This window comes from Protopterus annectens, chromosome 3.part0 (genome assembly GCF_019279795.1).
Source record: "Protopterus annectens isolate FY-2018-M chromosome 3.part0, PAN1.0, whole genome shotgun sequence".
Classification (NCBI taxonomy): Eukaryota; Metazoa; Chordata; order Ceratodontiformes; family Protopteridae; genus Protopterus; species Protopterus annectens.
Window position 1 is genome coordinate 357744364 of NC_056731.1, and position 18937 is coordinate 357763300.

Below are 18937 nucleotides of genomic sequence, written 5' to 3' on the forward strand. Positions count from 1 at the left end.
ATCACTGAATGGGAAACCCAAAATTCACAATTGGTCCAGCTCCCATGACTCTGGATAGAGACCATCAGTAAGTAAAATATTCTCCAATTAACATCTCCCCACCCACAAAACCCTTAGCTACCTCCTTACTAACATAGCTCCTCCCTAACATAAGTCCAAGGTACTCAGAGACAAGATTTGGTTGAGGTGCACAGCTTGGCTTATCAAGACCATAGTTGTCATTAGCCTAAGAAACTGTGAATAAGGTAGGAGAGAAGCATTAAAGTGAGACAGGAGGCAACAGCTAAACACTCTGACCCCATGTAGTAAAACTGGGAAAAAAAAGTTGATGATAATAGATGTGCACCTGAGGACTGCATCCACTCAAGTGAATATGCACTATTCCAGTTCCGTGTAACTTCTTGTAAAGATAAAGCCAAGATAAAAGCAATAAAGGAGTAACCAGGCCCACGGAGGAGAAATAGAGGTAACCATTCTTCATTCAGTGAAAATGTGAGCTAGGCTTGGATAGTAATCAACAGTAGTATGATCAAACTGCCGGCTTTTTCTCAGAAGGTTGAGTTGCTAGAATGTCTATAATTTCCTCTTTCCCTGTGAAGGTGCAACCTCAGACTTAGTATATAAAAATGGGAGGGTCCTGGGGTGCATCACCCACAATAACATTTTTGTATTTTTTCTGTCAGTTATGTGCTCTTTCTCCAGAAAGGCACACTTCCCAAAAATTACTCAAGAAGCTTTAACAGCCACTAAAACATGCCTTTGTAACTTGCACCTCATGCTCAACCCCCAGAAAAACAACTACTACTTTTTTCTCAAATCCCTCTCTCATAAAAAAAAATAAAAAAAATAAAAGTCTTCTCTCTTGATAATATAACCACTGAAATCACTTCTCATTGAAATTATTAGGGATGATAATCTTAAATATGACCTGCATATGCAAAACTGCATACGAAAAACTCATCAAAAACTAGGGATGCTTTACAGAGCCAAAAACATTCTCACCAACGCAACTAAAATCTACACTTGCCACTACTTATTTCCTCTCCACACTTCTTTATGGTGCTCTCATCCATACTAACCTCCAGGAATTACAAAAATCTAAACTTGAACAATGCTACAACACATTTGCTAAATTTGTAGCAAATAGACCTTTCAGAACCCACCACTGTATAGCACTACAAACCTAAATTGTTTAGAACTATCCCATCATGTAACACACAAATAGCTTCTCACCACCTGTAAAACTATACTGCATCCATTTGCTTGTCCAGCACCAAATACCATTCTACACAACTATGTTTCCAATTGGTCATTATGGTACATTGACCAAAAGCTCCCATCTGTCCACAAACCTATGAAATCTGCTGGGCAAGGTCTGTAACATTTACCATGTTGCTAAGGCCAGGAACTCCTTACCTGTACCCATCAGGTCAATACCCTCCCGGCTATCTTTCAAAAGTATTTTGAAAGACTTCTTAGCCAGAATCTGGCTCTGGTCTTGCTCAGCACAATGATAAACTATATATCCCTAAATGTGAACAAGTACCTATTCATACCTTACACCTCCTTTCCTCTCCCTTCGTCAATCACTTCCTTACTTCTCTCAATTTCTCTTCCATGACTGCATCTCTAAATGTACTGTAAGCCTGCTTTGCCTCTCACTTCACATTGCAATTCATCTTTTCTATTATACTAACTTACCTTTATATAAACTGGATAAAATTTCTATAAGTATTAAATCATTGTCATATAACTTGTATCTATTCTTTATAAATGTTTCCATATTACGTCTAATTTGGTATGATTATTTAAACTGTACATGCTTTATTATTATTGGCAGCTTTTGATACCAGGCCTTCTCTGAAAATGGGTTCCTATCCTATTGAGCTTTCTCAGTGATCAAATATCAGTAACTAAATAAATACATAAGCAAAACAAACAAACTAGGATTTGCCATTTTGTGGAATAAAAGCTTTTAATGAACAGAAGAAAGAATTTTTTCTTTCTGCAGGAAATATCTTACAAGTGAAAAAAGGAAACTCCGACTAGACAAAGTCCATTTTCAGCAGAGGCCAATAGAAAAATGCATAAGCAGATACATTTAAGATACCCATTTCAAAACTGTTTTTACAAAGATACATTAATTTAAATGCATAGTCCTTAAGACATCAAGACACAAATTGTTCCATGGTGGCACTACACAAAGACAGAACAGGTATTTCTTCTGTGATGATATTATATACAAGATTAAACTCCAAAAGTAAAACATTTAATTTGGAAACAGTTCATGTGGAATATGTGACAAGCAGACATTAGATATGACTTATAAGGCATAGATAAGAAGGATTACAGTGCAGAGGTTAGGAAGAAATAAAACTGAGAAAAGGAGTGTGAATCAGTTTGCAGGTAGATAGTACTTAAAAACTAGAACAGGGAGAAAGATAGATTATCCAGTTAAATGGTGTCATAGGGAGGCTAAAAAAGATTTTACCCATTGTAAGTCAAAATATGAATCTGGGGCTGCATTTGGTATTGACAGCAAAAAATGTTTTTTAACATACAAATTCAAAAATGGAAAATACTAAAGACATGGAACCTTTAAACCACAGTAGTATAACAGTTAATTCACCATATTTAATAGTGTACATTTTTATTGATTATTTTACAAATATTGCATCATATCAGGTCCCCTAAGGCTTGCAAAGTGAACCATAACAAATACTTTTGTATTTTAATTCAGACACCCATAACTGCGAGCCCCCAAATTAAAAAATAATTTAAAAAAGGTGAAGTTAATGGAAACAAAGAACAGTGACAATCTCTGCCCTCCATTAAAGCTGTTTTTTGTAGGGAAGACAAGGCCCCTTGCACCTCCACAGCTCTCCTACATTTATAAACTAACTCTGAGATGAACGTATCTCAGAGAAAAGGGAATACTATGAAATACAGCAACCTCAGAGTGTGTATACAAGCCTCTGTTTTCACACATTCAATCTAGCCGGTCCAGAACTCAACTTACAAGACTCAGAATTTATTGAACACAATGATCAGTATCCAGGCATTGATGGGGATACTGCACAACACTCCGTGAACAGGGTGAAGTCTTCTGCCAGTGTGGGAACTGATGAATTGTCAGACTGCATAATTCATAAATTGTGGAAGAGTGTTATAGACCCACTGTTGCTACTGTTTAATAAACTGATCTGCACTATCTATGTCCCTGAAAGTGGGAGTTTATCTAAAGTAGTCCCTGCTTATGACAGTGATGGTCATGGAATTGTTTAAAATGACTGTCCTATATATCTGTCATCAATTCCAGGGAAGGGTTTACATCATCTTTTTCAAGTTATTAGTTCATGCAATTCTTAGTGAATCTATTTGGATTATAATTAGCATATGTTTTTACCTGGCAGGTTAATTTTAACAATCTTATAACTTTTATGATTTGGTAAGCCTGGCTATGAATAATCATCTCTCTGTTGTAATATATTTGGATTTAGTCAAGGCATCTGACTCACTCCCACAGGATACCATTTTGTTCAGTCAGTTCTTATGGCCTCAATGTACACAAAATAGTAAGGATACAGAGTATATGACTATAAAGAAGCATAAAATTTGATGCTTCCCAGGGTCAGTCTATTGGGTCCTCTGTTGTTTAGCATTGTATTTGTTTTTTTGTGTGTTTTTTTTCTTTATCTTCTCTTACAATAGACTTTAGCTGGCTGCCTAAATAGAGTGACAATTGAAAAACTGGGTTTCCTGTGACTATAACAACAGATACTATGAACATTAGCAATGACTTAGTAATATAAACAACTGGGCCAAGAACTAAGATGTTAAAGGTAATGCTAGCAATTTTAATCTGCTGAGCCTTGGTAACACCATAATTTCAAATCCTATATATTTAGATGGACAAATCCTGTGCACTGCTGCTTCTGCAAAAGACCTTGGTATACCCTGCTGGGATTAAGCCTGTTCACTAGAGTTTGTTGATTTTACTTTCAAGACGTTCTCCTCCAAAAATTCTGATGGTCTGTATGCCTTAATATGTTTTTAATCACCCTATACTGTAGTATAAGCCTCTTTTTGTATTTACAGGCATGCTGGCATCTGGTCTCTTGTAATGCTCCAGAAGAAATTTATTATGAAAATTCCATGTTTGAGCAGCATTACTTGCTCGGACAAACTGGCTAGATTAAATATTTATAATACAGCCTACTGATTAATCAGGGACAAGCTATGCTTGGCATTTACTCTTTCTAATGACTCTCTCCTTCAGTACTTAATGGGGCTGGAAGCTAGGTTATTGTCTTCCTTTCTTAGTACAGTTAATATCAAGTTTTCCATCTCCTTAATGAACAATCCAATAATGACTGTCAAGCTTATTATGCAAGTAGCTTCACATCTTGGAAATGTACTGCAAGAGATATTAGGCATTCTGTGAAATCGCAAATATTTAATCCAACGTAGACACATGAGCTGAGACATACAGATATGACAACAATCAAGAAAAAAAGTCAGGGGGGCGTGGCCATGAAGAGCACTGAGTAGCAGCACTTCTCTTCAGCTCTGTCTCTTCAAACTTTTAAAGACAGGATTTTCAGAAAATAACTATCTGAACTGTGGATATTTTTTAAGCTTCTGACTCTTCTTGCTATATAAAAGGAAAGTATATACATTTTTTTTTAGAAAATTATAATTTTTCCTATCAAAAACTTATGTGATACTCTGATCTTTATTAGTCAAAAGAATGAGCTTCTCTAAAACTACACATCAGGATACTGCCTTAAAAAAGGAAATACAATCCTTGCTAACTAATATAGGAGAATTAACAAACAAAATAGAATGGACTTGCAACTGGATAATTTCAAAGAAAGATGTACACAACAAATGGACACTATTCATGAAGACCTAAAACAACAGAAAGAACAAATCTCGGGAATTCAAACAGCTCTCAATGATATGGACAACAAAATCAAAGAAAGTGAACATAATACTGAGTTTCTTTTAAAACAAAATACTCAACTGCAATCAAAGGTAGATGATCTTGAAAACAGATCTTGCTGTAATAATATAAGAATGTTTGGATTGCTTGATAATATAGAAGAAAACAACATGGAAAAGTTCTTGGCATCTTGGTTGCCAGAAATCCTGGAACTTCCTAAAGCCCTTTCCTATGGTATGGAAAGGGCACACAGATTTATGGTCTCATCTAAAAACAGCAAAACTAGCTCTACTAAATCTGTGACTGTAAAATTCCTTTTATCACATGATAAGGGAATAGTATTGAAAACAGCCTGTGCAAAATCACCAACTAAAATAAAAGATAATATAGTATGTTTTGATACTGATTATTCTTCTGTAGTAATATCTAAGAGAAAGATCTTCCTGCCCTTAATAAAAGATCTTAAAAAGAATCAAATAAAATCTGATTTATTATTTCCTGCAAGACTGAAAATATTCTACCAGAATACATCTAAAATTTTTGAGGACTTAGACACAGCGCTTTCATTTGTTAAAACAAGCTACTAGACAAAACCGAAGACATGGAATGGGCTAATGCCAGTTTAAAGAGACTACCAGAGAACAGAGCATGGAAAACTTTGAACAAAAAAAGAAACTTAGAAAATAAATGTTATTGGATACATTTTTATTCACCCTCATTCTCATACATTTTTTCTTTATTTGCTTCTTTTTATAGTTGCAAGTGACCCAAATGTTGGGGGAGATTATTGTATTATAATTTAAAAGATTCATTGTCTATTTTCTTCTCATAGTATATTTAATCTGCAATTAAGTTATGGTGTTCAGTTGATTGAAGTATCTATGATATTGATTAGAAGTTTATTTTAGTTGAAACTTAATTATATTATTTAATGTTTATTTGTTTGATTCTTCTCTTTTACCTTTGTTGCGGTGTTGGGTTTGTGAAGTAGAAATGTAGCTCTAAGCTGTAATGCCTTTAAGGTAATGACTTGGTTGTATTGGGGTGAGTTGGGGCTGAAGCCGTTTATGTTGGTATGAAATAGTGCTAATTATTCCTTTCCATTATTTGTATGGTGTCGCTTATTTGTTTATCCCGTTTCTTTAGTTCTCTATGTTTGCCCCTATTTGCTAGATGAGTGAAATGTATTCCTTTTCTACTTAGTGGGTTGTGTTTTGGGGCTGTGCTTGTGATACAGTTGTTTGGGAGAGCTTCTGGATTTGCTACGGTTAAGCTTAATGCTAGGATAGCTTCACACTCCCTTTTGCTTAATACAGGTTGTACTGTTGGCTCGAGCTTTAAGAAAATGTAAAAATAAGTTTGTACTCACAGTTTCCTGCTGAAATCTTTAAAAGTTGTTTCCAGTACAGATCTGGCTCTAGACTAACTACACAAGATGCTCGTACAGCTGGGTCGCTTCTTAATTACTTCACTACGTAGCCTTGAGATTCCGGTTGAACCTTGAACTTGAATTCAGCCAGATTATGTAACTGGAGCATTCAAACGCTTTAAGAAAGTCAGCACAAATGCCTACATGTCCAGAAGTGATATGGACTCTAATATACATGCAACCAGTGAACAGGACACCTATAATTACGTATGAAACCTCGTTTTTATTTTAATAAGAGTTATCAGGGTATTATTTAAACTTGAAAATACTAATTAGGTTCAGTTCATTTACAGCTATGGTTCCCTTATTTGTAATTTGATCGGCTCCCTGACAGAATTATTTAAATATGTATCTGAATGCTTGCATTTTCACAAATTAATTTCTCAAATCCTTCATATAACATATAAGTGTAACATGAGATGCCAACACAATTCCCATCATCTATATTATATAGTATCCTTCTATGAAAGGAAAAATAAATATTAAATTATTAATACATTAAAATTTAAGGTAGTGTGCAGAAGGATACCAAGACAGCATTATTTATATAGTCAAATTCATTGTATTTACTTATTTTATTTTAATGAGGTAATACATTTGGCAGAAATGGCTTCATTTGAAGATATCACAGAAGATTGCCTAAATAAATGCTTGTTCAGGGTTATATGGTTTAAAATGAAAGCATTCAGAGAAAAGCTTTTCTGAAACTGAGTGAACTCATGCTACATAATATTGTTTTTTTCTTTAAAATTATAAGGCTTTGTTATACATTTTAATAATTATATGTTTTAAATGCTTACATAGTGTCATTAACTGAAAATGATTCCTTTTTGATCTAGAACAATAACACTTCCTTTTGCTTAATTTAGTAATTACTAAAAATACTTATTGGTCAGTTTAATGCCATGCTTGACATTTTGTTATAGTATAACCATGCTATAATGTTTTGACAGACCAAAAGATACTATTAACATTATAAATTACTCTATTCATCTATATATGGTGTCTTCAAGACTACTACTTGTGCAGTTTTCAATGCATTACTTTATTTTTTGCTTGGACATCTTACAAGTAACTCGATAGCTATCCACCTTTATAAATCTTTAATCTATGCTGTGTGCTAGTCACTGTAGACAATGTTGTTGCCTTCACAGTTATAGATTATGGTGTACTAGCTTTATGTATTCTGACACTTAATAAGGACACTTTATACTCAAGCTCATGTGTATAGTTCATTAGCAGTCATTCTGATATATACTAGTATATTGTTAATTATAAATTGTTAGATATGGTTGTAATAGTTATTTTAAAATCTTCAGAAAGAGATATAGCAGGAAGTCTATAAGTTTTTCTGCTATTTCAACTAACTGTTTTATAATACTTCTTAAGCAAATAGCATTTCAGCATCTGATATGTTTTATATATACTTATATATTCAGTTCTGATGACGTCTAGTATTTTAGGTGCTATTATTTTCTATAAGATATTAAGATTGAAGAAACGGCCTAAATTAATACTACAGCTACTTTTCTCAGATATCATTATTTGCAGAGTCTATGGTTGAATAAGCGACACTCTGACTTATTATATGTCTTTATTAACTACATTGCTCACTATGGATTTTTTTTTTGATGGTGACTGAAAATAAAATTTTAGATATGTCATTAGAAGATATTTATTAGTGTTACACCTTACAGAGTAATTCTCATATGGTTGTTTATGTACCATTAACATGAATACAGTTTTTATTGATTCTTGATATATATTATTAGATTTTTTTTCCTTGAAGCTAAAACAGTCTTATTTAGAGTAAATATTTTCTCAGACAGACACTGATTAGATGTTGCTACTCGTTAGTGGGTTAATTTGAGTGATCATATGTCACTCGAATTGGGAGTATTAAACTCCAGAAGGGATAGGGGCAGTTATGATGTTATTAGTTTAAGCTATAAATGTTTACTATTAGTTTTCTTGACATTTTCCAGATCACTTGAAAAAACAAATCACATACATTTACTTTTTTCAATGCTACTACATTACCTTATAAATAGTGTATCTTTAAGTATTCCTTCCACTTTTATTAATAGCTTATGGTTTTGGTCAAAATATTTCCTTTTCATTAACATAATACTGAATGACTTCATTAAAGAGTATTTCAATTAACATTAATGGATTAAATAATCCAAACAAAAGGGGGAGTTTCTTTAAATATCTCAAACTACACAAAGTTCAATTAATATTCTTACAAAAGAAGAGAGGAGTATCCATTTTATGGAACAACACCTTACCACAACCAAAAATGATTAATACTTATTAAGATAATAAAGAAATGTTTTGTCTTGTTACTGTCCAATTTAATAACAAACCTATATTGTATTCCAAGAATAGGTACCAATACGGTTAAGCAACATTTTGATCATATAGTAATTTTTTTTAAGGGACATATAATAATAGTGGGTGACTTTAACTGTATTTTAGATAATAAAGAATCAACATCTCATAATAAAAGAAGAATTACAGCTTCAGCCAAGTTGTTGAAATATTTTTCCGAAACATACCTCTTGAAAGATATACATACCTTTGCTGATTCTGATTCTTTAGCTTATACTTTTTTCAAATTGACATAATACTCACTCAAAGATAGAGTTTTATTTTCTAATGATTTAGTAGATTCTTTAACTAGTATCAAGGTGATTACATGCCCTTTATCAGATCACAATTCAATAATTTTTGAATTTTTAGTAAATCCAAATTGTAATGTTCAAATAAGCAGAATACCTGCTTATATCACCAAGTTGAAAGATTTTAAAGAATTTATAACATTAGAAATTCAGGATTTTATAGAACAAATTAACATCAATGATATCTCTGAAATTTTTGTATGGGATGCCTTAAAAGCTTATCTTTACAAGAGAATTATTAATTGGTATAACAAAAAGAGGAAAAGCTGGGATGAACAATTAATTGACATACAACATAAGTAAGATTCTCTGAAACTTATTCAAGAGAAAGATATTAATAAAAACGATAAAAAAGAAATAAATTCTTTGAATAATAAATATATGGAAATACTGAACTATAAAACTATGACTATTTTAGAAAAATTTTAAGTTTTAAAATTCTCCACTAATTCTAGATCCCTAAATTTATTAGCTAATAAAACTAAAAGAATAAATAAATTCACTCACATAAATGAAATATTTCCCCTAAAAAGAAAAAGACAGTCTCAGGTACAAAATATCTTAATTGAATTTAGAGAATTTTTTACTAATATAAATCAACAACCTAAGACAATAGATTCTAATCAAGAATTCAAATATTTCATTAATAAATATACAAAAAAAGACTATCAAATAAGCAAGCCACTTTTATAGACAGACCCATCTCCTTTAAAGATATTCAATCCCAGATCAATAAATGAAAACTTAATAAAGCACTGGAAAATGACGGTATCATCCCAGAAATGTATATGATATTATCAATTAATGCCTTAAAACTGCTTCACAAAGTTTATAATATCTCCCAAAATAATAATGTAACACCTCCATCATGGAAATATACTTTTATCTCCCCTATCCTTAAAACTAATAAAGACCCTGTTAAATGTTCATCCTATAGACCTATCTCTTTACTAAACATTGATTACAAAATGTTTATGTCAATTTTTGCAGATGGACTTCAAAATTTTTTACCCACATTACTTGAAGATGATCAAACTGGATTTACAGTAAATAGAAACTCTTATGACAACATCAAAAGCATTTTATCCTTAAGTGAATCAGCCAAATATCTAAATAATAATTTAACTTTAATTATTCTTGACATAAATTGTGCTTTCAACAATAAATTGGGAGTATTTATTTATATTATTAGAGGAATTAAATGTTTCTAATAGTTTTATAAATTTAATTACATGATTATATCAGGATAGCCAAGCATATATTAAAATAGGCGCAAATATATCCCAAAATATACCAATTATTAAAGGAACCAAGCAAGGATGCCCTTTATCTCCCTTACTGTTCACAATGATTATGGAACCTTGGGCTGATTTGATAAGATATGATGAAAACATTGAAGGATATAGGTTAAGCCCTAATGAAGTTCCCAAAACACAAATGACTGCAGACAACATACTTATTACTCTGGGTGGTAATAATACATTTATTCATGCTCTTTTTAAAGATACTGAGTATTTTCAAAAAAAATCAGGTTTAACCTTTAATAACAATAAAACTAAAATCTTAACATTTGGCCCTAAAAAAACTTGAATTACAGGATGTGTACAAAAATTAACGGGCACAATCTGATGAATTACTTTATTTAGGACTTGTAATTGCTAACAACATAAAAGATATTCAAATTAATTACAATAAAAGTTTGTTGGCAATAGGAAATCTCATTAAAATGGAATAGAATCCAATTTTCTATGGATGAAAAACTTTTAATTATAAAGATGATCCTATTACCCAAAATTCTTTATATTATTCAATCTCTTTACCTCTGCCTAGCTCAATAATTAAGAAATTTAATTTTATGATATATAAATTTTTATGGTTTCCTATTAGACCTAGAATAGATCTATCTTATCATATGAAAAATTGGGAAAATGGAGGTATAGTCTTGCCTAAATTGGAAATCTACTCAGTTTCTACGATGGCTAAATCCATTTCCCTTCTTACAGATACCAAATACACTGCTAAATGGAAAAATATTCTAGAAATATTAATGACTAATACGATAAACAAATCACAGAAATTAATGTTATTAAATAACTCTTTTTATCTGGATCTTAAAAGATTACTTCTCAACATATTCCTCTCAAAATTTTAGATTTAACTATATAACCCTTCTTTTGAGATCCTTTAGAAACTATATATATATAACTTCAATTCGTATAAAGACTGGTTATTTCTTCTATTTCCTATAGCTTGCACGCAAGGTGCTATTTTTTTCTTCTGATTATTCGAAAATGTATTCCTTTCAACAGAAAAATTTTATATTTTGGTCCCAAATGATGTCTAATAATGACCTGAAATCCATTAACTTACTGAAAAATTAATACAAATTTGATACATCTTCTTAGTTGGATATACATGAAAGTAGGAAATATGCCTTAAATAAACATGACTCTATGACTTTAATAACTAAAAGTTCAGTACCTAAATTAATTCAGTATATGGTGTTGTCTATAAATCATAAATGCCAGACAAGGAACATTTTGTCTCACTTATATAAGGCAATTAAACTAGATCTAGATAGTACACCAGATAATTATTGGAATTATTTTTCCTTAATAAATAATTATTCACCTACAGACAAAGACAAATTACATATATTACAATCAGCTAATGTAACCACTTCATCACTAAGATGGAAAATTTTCACACAGAGATATTTGCATAGATCTTTTATCACCCCACTTTCTTTATTTAAATTGAATAAAAAGAATGTTAATTGTTGGAGGTGTAATAAAGAAGTTAATGTGGATTGGGCTCATATGGTATATGATTGTACAGAAATAAATAAATTCTGGAATGACATTAATATCTTCCTACAAGCTATTTTTACAGACAATTTTTTCTCTCAAAATCACTTGCACTGTTTAACCCTCCTGTTCCAAATTGTATTATAGAAACTAATCAGCCTCTGCTCTAATCTATATTATCGGTAGCCAGGAAAACTATTTATTTATTTATTTAACATTTGTTAACCGGGAAAGTCCAACTTGGAACAAAGCCAATTTTCAGTGGAGGCCCGGGGAGAAATACTCCAGATGCATGTCTTTGTAATGTGGGCAGAAACCGGAGCACCCGGTGGAAACCCACACGAATGCAGGAAGGACATGCAGACTCCACACAGAAGGCACCCCAGCCAAGAATCGAACCAGAGAACCTCTTGCTGTGAGGTAACAATGCTACTGCTGCAGCACTGCGCCGTCCTCTTACAAGAAACTGGAAGTCTAAACCTTCCTCCTCCTTAAATGAATTAAAAATTTACTTTTTGAAGTATGTAATTTAGAAATACTGACCAATAGAGCGAGATCCTCTAGGAATATTATTGTATGCAACATGTGGAAGAAAGTATATGATTTGTTAGATAAATAATTTAACATTACTGTAATTGTTTGTGTTTCGGCTTTTCCCAGTTAGGGATCACCACAGTGGAACTCCAGTCCGCTAATGATTGGCAGTTGGCTTTTATGGTGTCGAGTTGCCAGCCCAACGCCCAACCTTGAACATAGGCATGCCCATTCAAAGCATGTCTTTCGAACGTCCACTCGACCGCGGGGAGGACATGCAGACTCCACACAGAAGCCACTCCCAACCCAAGCCGAGAATCGAAAGGGAGAACCTCTTGCTGTGAGGCAACAACGCTACCGTTGCACCACTGCATTACTGTAATGATATTTAAAAGTATTTCCAATTTATTAACTTGTATTTGTGGAAAGTGTCATTGTAAATAGTTTAAGTGTGTTTGTTTTTTTTTATTTTCATTGACACGGTTATTCATATTCAGAATTGTACACAACTCAAGATAATGTTTTCTTATCTATTTCAATGTAATAAAGTTGTTTAAAAAAAAAAAAGTCTGATAGTCTGATTTAATGACGTTTGGGACTAAAATGCAGGATTAGCAGAACTTAAGTAAGCATCAAAACTTGGGAGACTCCAGAAAGACAGGGATTATTATCTTTGATTACATAATGGTACAGCACTAATTATGCTTTACAGGTATGTAACAAGATTTAAATTCCCCAGTCTAAAATGTATACAGCCACTAGTGAGAGTAGAGACACATAAGTGTGTGACATGAAGATGTTTCTCTTCCAGCAGTTCTCCATGACACTACTCACTTGTTCAGCCAACTTAAAAATAAGGAGGTACAGTCAGTCCTACCTTTCACATCCCCATCCTCAGTATTGACCCAGCAAACTGAAGTAATTCAGTCTATTTTCTGAATTCCTGCCACCAATATAACAAAAGCTGAATTGTTATGTATCTGTGCCCTTCTACCTACTTTGATAGAATGCAGCAAGTATTTTGACAAAACTACTCAATGTTGAAAAAATGCAAATAATTAACGCAATTTGACCTAACAAGCAAAAATTACCATGTTTACTGCAATCTATTCAAACTGACACTTAATATAAAAGCATGCATGTTATGAATCTGCCACCTCCTAAATACAGTTTAAAATTACTGCCACCCTCCAATGTTGGGGTTTAGTAATGGCTGTAAAAGCAAACCATCTATTAAATATGAGCTTAAACATTTATTTGAAAATGCAGCACCATTTGACTGAATACTACTACAGAGGGATTTTCACCCATCCCAACTTTTCTACTTCAAAAACAGATTACTGATTTTTGTTTCTGACTTATTTGCAATTTGTATTGACAATAAGAATTGGCTCTTGCCATAATTATGAAGGCACAAGTTCAACTTCAGTGAGAAAGATGCTAGCTATTTAAAATCTAGGACTAGCATTGCAGAGTGCCGAAATATAAAGACCAATTAAAAATCTAGCTTATAAATAATAAGTCCAAAATTGCCATTTCTTGGAACATTCTTTTTTCTCAAAATTACAGTGATTTTATATATACATATATATATATATATATATATATATATATATATATATATATATATATATATATGTATGTATTAAGTTCAGGAGTGTGGGGGGTTTGCCTCTTACATTGGTGGGTGGAGGGGGACATGCCTCCCAGCAAAAAAAGAAGTTAAAACAAGAACAATGTTTCATATCCACTCTTCTCCTGTATTTTCAGTCTGTTTCTTTTTTTTTCATCTCTCAAGACTCAGTCATGCAAGTCTCAAGATTTCAATGTGGAGCCAAAGACAGACATTTGTGTATATGATAATCTGGCAAAGCCTGCAGGTCAAGTATACAGTATCCCCATAACAGATAATGCATTTCTGCAGCACATTCTGGCTGTCCAGAGTTCATTTAAGCCTTTGTGCTTTCTAAAAAGTACACTTTTCACAAGGAATGCAGGTTGTAGTCAGATTTCTGCTCATCCTTTACTGGAGAAAAGACCTAAGTTTGCATAGCTGTTTTAGCCCAGATTATACACAGCTTCTGACAAACTATTACTGTGGACTATTATTTGCCATATAAAAACATGGTGTTTCACTCAGGCTACTTTTACTATAGCATAACTGTTATATAATTTTTTTTTTACTTTACAAGTACTAATCTCAAGCAGATAAATATCAATTGGTAAATACATTCTTGTACTACATAAAACAGACTACTGATATTACAATAATAGCACTGCCATACTATCAATATTTTGTTTCATGTGCAAAAAAAGGGAAACGCATCAAAAAACGCACACAAAGAAATGACATGCTGAGACAGGTGGAGGACAACAGTGATGTAAATCCTGCGTAATTCAGAATAAAAAGTGTGCTGTGCTGTCAATCTTGTCCCTTGATGGAAGAAATAATGACTAAAATTACACATATAATGGTATTAGAGGATGACTAAAAACAGTAATTATTTTGCTACAGAGAAAGGAAACTTAACTCAGGCCTGTGATTTAGAATAACAGATTTACTAGCTCATATCTCTTGTTTTTCAAAAAGGAAAACCTTCTGCAACAGGTATACAGCAGTTACTTCTCTGTACAAACAAGGCAACAACAGACATATACACATTTGTGGAAACTGTGGTCTAGAGGGACTGTCATTTCTAGCTACATCATTTGATATCATCCAGTCCTACATACACCCTTTACACTAACATATCACCTCATTATGGTCAATGTATCCTTGCCAGAAATCTAATATCCATTCCCAATGTAATCCAGACAAAACAAAAAATGCAAAGATACATTGTTCCCAGAACAAGTAGAACAGCAGTAAAACACAAAGGGATGAAATACCGAAAAATTATTAACTGCTTCAAAAGAGTTTCTGCCTAAACTCCACTAATGCTCTCCTGAACAATTCATTACATTTCTTCAAGCTTATGTCCAGTAAGCTAGGCTTGTTCTATGCAAACAAAAGAACTGATAGCTGCTGACTGTGGACAGCAAGAGAGCACACCTAGTAAGAAAGAAACTCTAAAAATACTCGAGACTGGAATTACATCAGCACATGAAGGTAGAGACCGACTAATCTCTAAATGTTCTTTCTGCTACCATCATTTCTTAATATATTATGCAGTCCAAAGCAAACAACTTGTAATATCATTCCCTAAGGTAAACGGAATGTGAGCAAAATTCTAGACGTTTTCACAGCCTGATTCCAGTGACAAAAACAATGCTACTAGATACAAGCACTGGTATTTATAAAAACAAGCATACTGCACAAGGCCTTCTTGTGTGACCTTGAATAGTACTACATAAGTGGACAGACAGAGAAAGAGTTACACAACATCATTACTCTCCTGGGCAGCAACTTAAATCTGCAAAGTGACAGGATTACCAAGCCACATGCAAATGCAGCATACTGTGTGCTGGGCCTATGAATATTAGGTCACTGCACATCACAGATGACCTTCTCGTTTCAGATGTTGTGTAGTACGGTGAATACAAGAATCCCATACTATCCACATTCAGAGCAGAACACTGTATGTGCACAAGGTTATTAGCCACACTGCAGCATCCATTTCTAAATGTAATCAAGAACCTTTTGTAGTGTGATATTTTTTTCAAGCAGAGCAAAAGTACTTTGGGTGCTGAACAACAAGAAATAAGTCCGAAAAAAGTGCTCAGGCTCGCTGGTAGTAAACGGAGGAATTTATTGACACCAAAATCCCCAAAATAAAGTGCTCAAATGATAGAGCCGTACAAAATGTAACATGAACGCTCTTCTAAATCCACCAAATGCTGCGTTTTCGTCAGTATGACTTCATCAGACACTCTACCTTCATGATACACTTGTTTAAATACGAAACGCAGCATTTGGTGGATTTAGAAGAGCGTTCATGTTACATTTTGTACGGCTCTATCATTTGAGCACTTTATTTTGGGGATTTTGGTGTCAATAAATTCCTCCGTTTACTACCAGCGAGCCTGAGCACTTTTTTCGGACTTATTGGTTGGTTAGCAAGTGCTAGCATCTGTTGTTTGCTTCGTGAACAACAAGAAACCTTTTATGGCTCGGTAATGGGAGGGGTCTTTTTGTTGAACAAGAAACCTGTTGCATCTAATGTTAGGAGCCTCTCTTGATGGGTCAGTGATTTGGATTAAATTCCAAGCAGTAACAATCATCAAGGGTCAGAGAAGCCAGACTATAACAAAGATGTAAAGGCTCAGAAGATTGAGTTTTGAAGTACATGGGTACTAAAGAACATCATGGTACAGGAGTCACAATCAGAAGTATAATGTTAGATAAAGGTGTGAAGCAATGGCCAAGTGGCCGTGGCCCATGACACAGATCTCTGCAATTGAGGCATTTTTAAATCAATTGTTGAAAGTACCAATACTCCTAATGAAACAGCCTTTTATAGCCTATTTTTTAAAAGACTGTTAGCTAGTGGCTAATGCACATGGCAATCTTCATGAAAATGGCTTGGTTAGTAACTGCCATACCTTCCCTCCATGGTGCAAAATAGCCGTTTTTTCTTACTGGTATTAACTTCAGATAAAAACCTGAGCTGATAACAGACATGTAGGGGGCAAAGGACTCCCTTCCCACTAGTTACAGTCTCTGCAAAAAAGGAACATGAGCAGACTAGTTTAAGAACAATTATGATACTTCTTTGAGAAGGATCTGCAATTTGGTTCCCAGGGGCACCCAATACTTGTGATGGCAAAAATATGATTCTCAAGAGATAAGGAAGTAAAGATCCAAGACCTGCGGGTACAGGAGACATCCACCAGAAAAAAACATTTTTCAAGACAGAAACTTCAAAGTTCTGAAGCCACTCGGTTCATAAAGTAGATGGGCAAGACAGGCAGTCATGAAAACCAAGTCCCAGGGAGAAAAGATGTTTTTTTTCATATGCAAACAAGTGAGCAGAACTCCTTTGAGGAACTGCTTAACCAGCTAAAGCTGTGTTGCAGTCCTGCCTTCCACAAGGTCATGATGAGAAAAGTAACTGTTAATTAATACAAATGCATAAGCAAAGTCAGATGCACCTGCATAATGACTGACTGACTGACTGGGACAACATAGGATACCTGTCTATCCAAATTAAGATCTTTTGCCACATGGCACAATATGTATCCGGTGGAAGGCTTCCTGGCAGCTTTAATTACTTCAGACACCCCAGCAGGGAGATTTGGTGGGGATCAGAATGTTTACAATAGGATCTAGGCCCAGATGTGGATTTATCTATCACCCCCATTGTGGACATTTCTGGCTTGAAATGAGAATGATTAGCGAATCATCTAGGAATGACATCCTGCAACTGTACCCTTCTTGGCTACCAGCAGTCACTGAGTATAAGCTTTTTTCTTTGAACTTTGTGACTTGGTATAAAAGCAGAGGAAATATCAGAAAAGCTTCTCATCAAGAATGAGCAGCAATACTTGTTAGGGACTTTTTTTGAGAATCAACACATGAATTTAACACAGTCTGGTCCATAAAAACAAAAAAACTTGGAGCATTTAGTACCAATGTCTTCAGTAGTAGCTAATACTAATCTTCAGTTTAGCAACCACTTCCTTCTTTCCTTCTCTAGTTTAACTATCTCTTTGACTCTTTGACATTAGCTCCCCAAAGACCTAGAAATAAAATTTTGAAATCTATGTGACCTCACTGTAAACTGCTCTGGATCATTTCATAAGAAAATAAATCACAACAGCTATTGTTTTCCACTTAACTAATCAAGTCGCCCCCCCCCCCAATCACTATAACCCCTCTTGCTCCACTGCCTCCCCTTTAGATCTTTTCCATACTAATTCCCCAGAAGGCTGCCACAAAATCACAATCCTACACAATGCAATTAGTAACTGCTATCAAGTTATTTCAGTTTGGTCCTTCAAAGAAGTCCTACCTAAATGCCTCCAGTAATAGTTGCCTGACAAATATTTGTATCTGTCCTGATCTCATTTATTTGTTTATTGACATTTGTTTACTAGGAAAGCCCAACTGGGCACACTTTACTGGAAGCCCAGGGAGAAAAGCGCCGAGGTATCATTTTTAATGAAATCAATATTTACAGTAACAAATTTTATAATGCTGTTTCAGAGAATACATAGCATAATAATCGGTATAATAAACTTTGTATTGACATTCACGAACATTAATACACAGCACTGTATTGAGAATTTACAGATAGAAGAGTGGTATATACGATAAGTAGGAGTAATTTAAGAAATACGTTAGAGTGCGATATTAGAAGGGATAACCAACAGTAATTTGGGTGTGCTAAATTAGAAGTAGTACTACAATAAAGTGAAGTATTAGACCAGGGATAAGCAAGTTAAAGCCCTTTAAAAGGAGGTATAAGAAGATGATAAAAGATATTAGGAGAAGCTATGTCTCAGATGAGGAGAAGCGATAAAGCCAGGAGGCAGAGAGGAAGTTTCTTTGTAATTTTTTGAAAAGTAGAAGGTGTGAGATAGAGACTGACCCCAGCAGCTC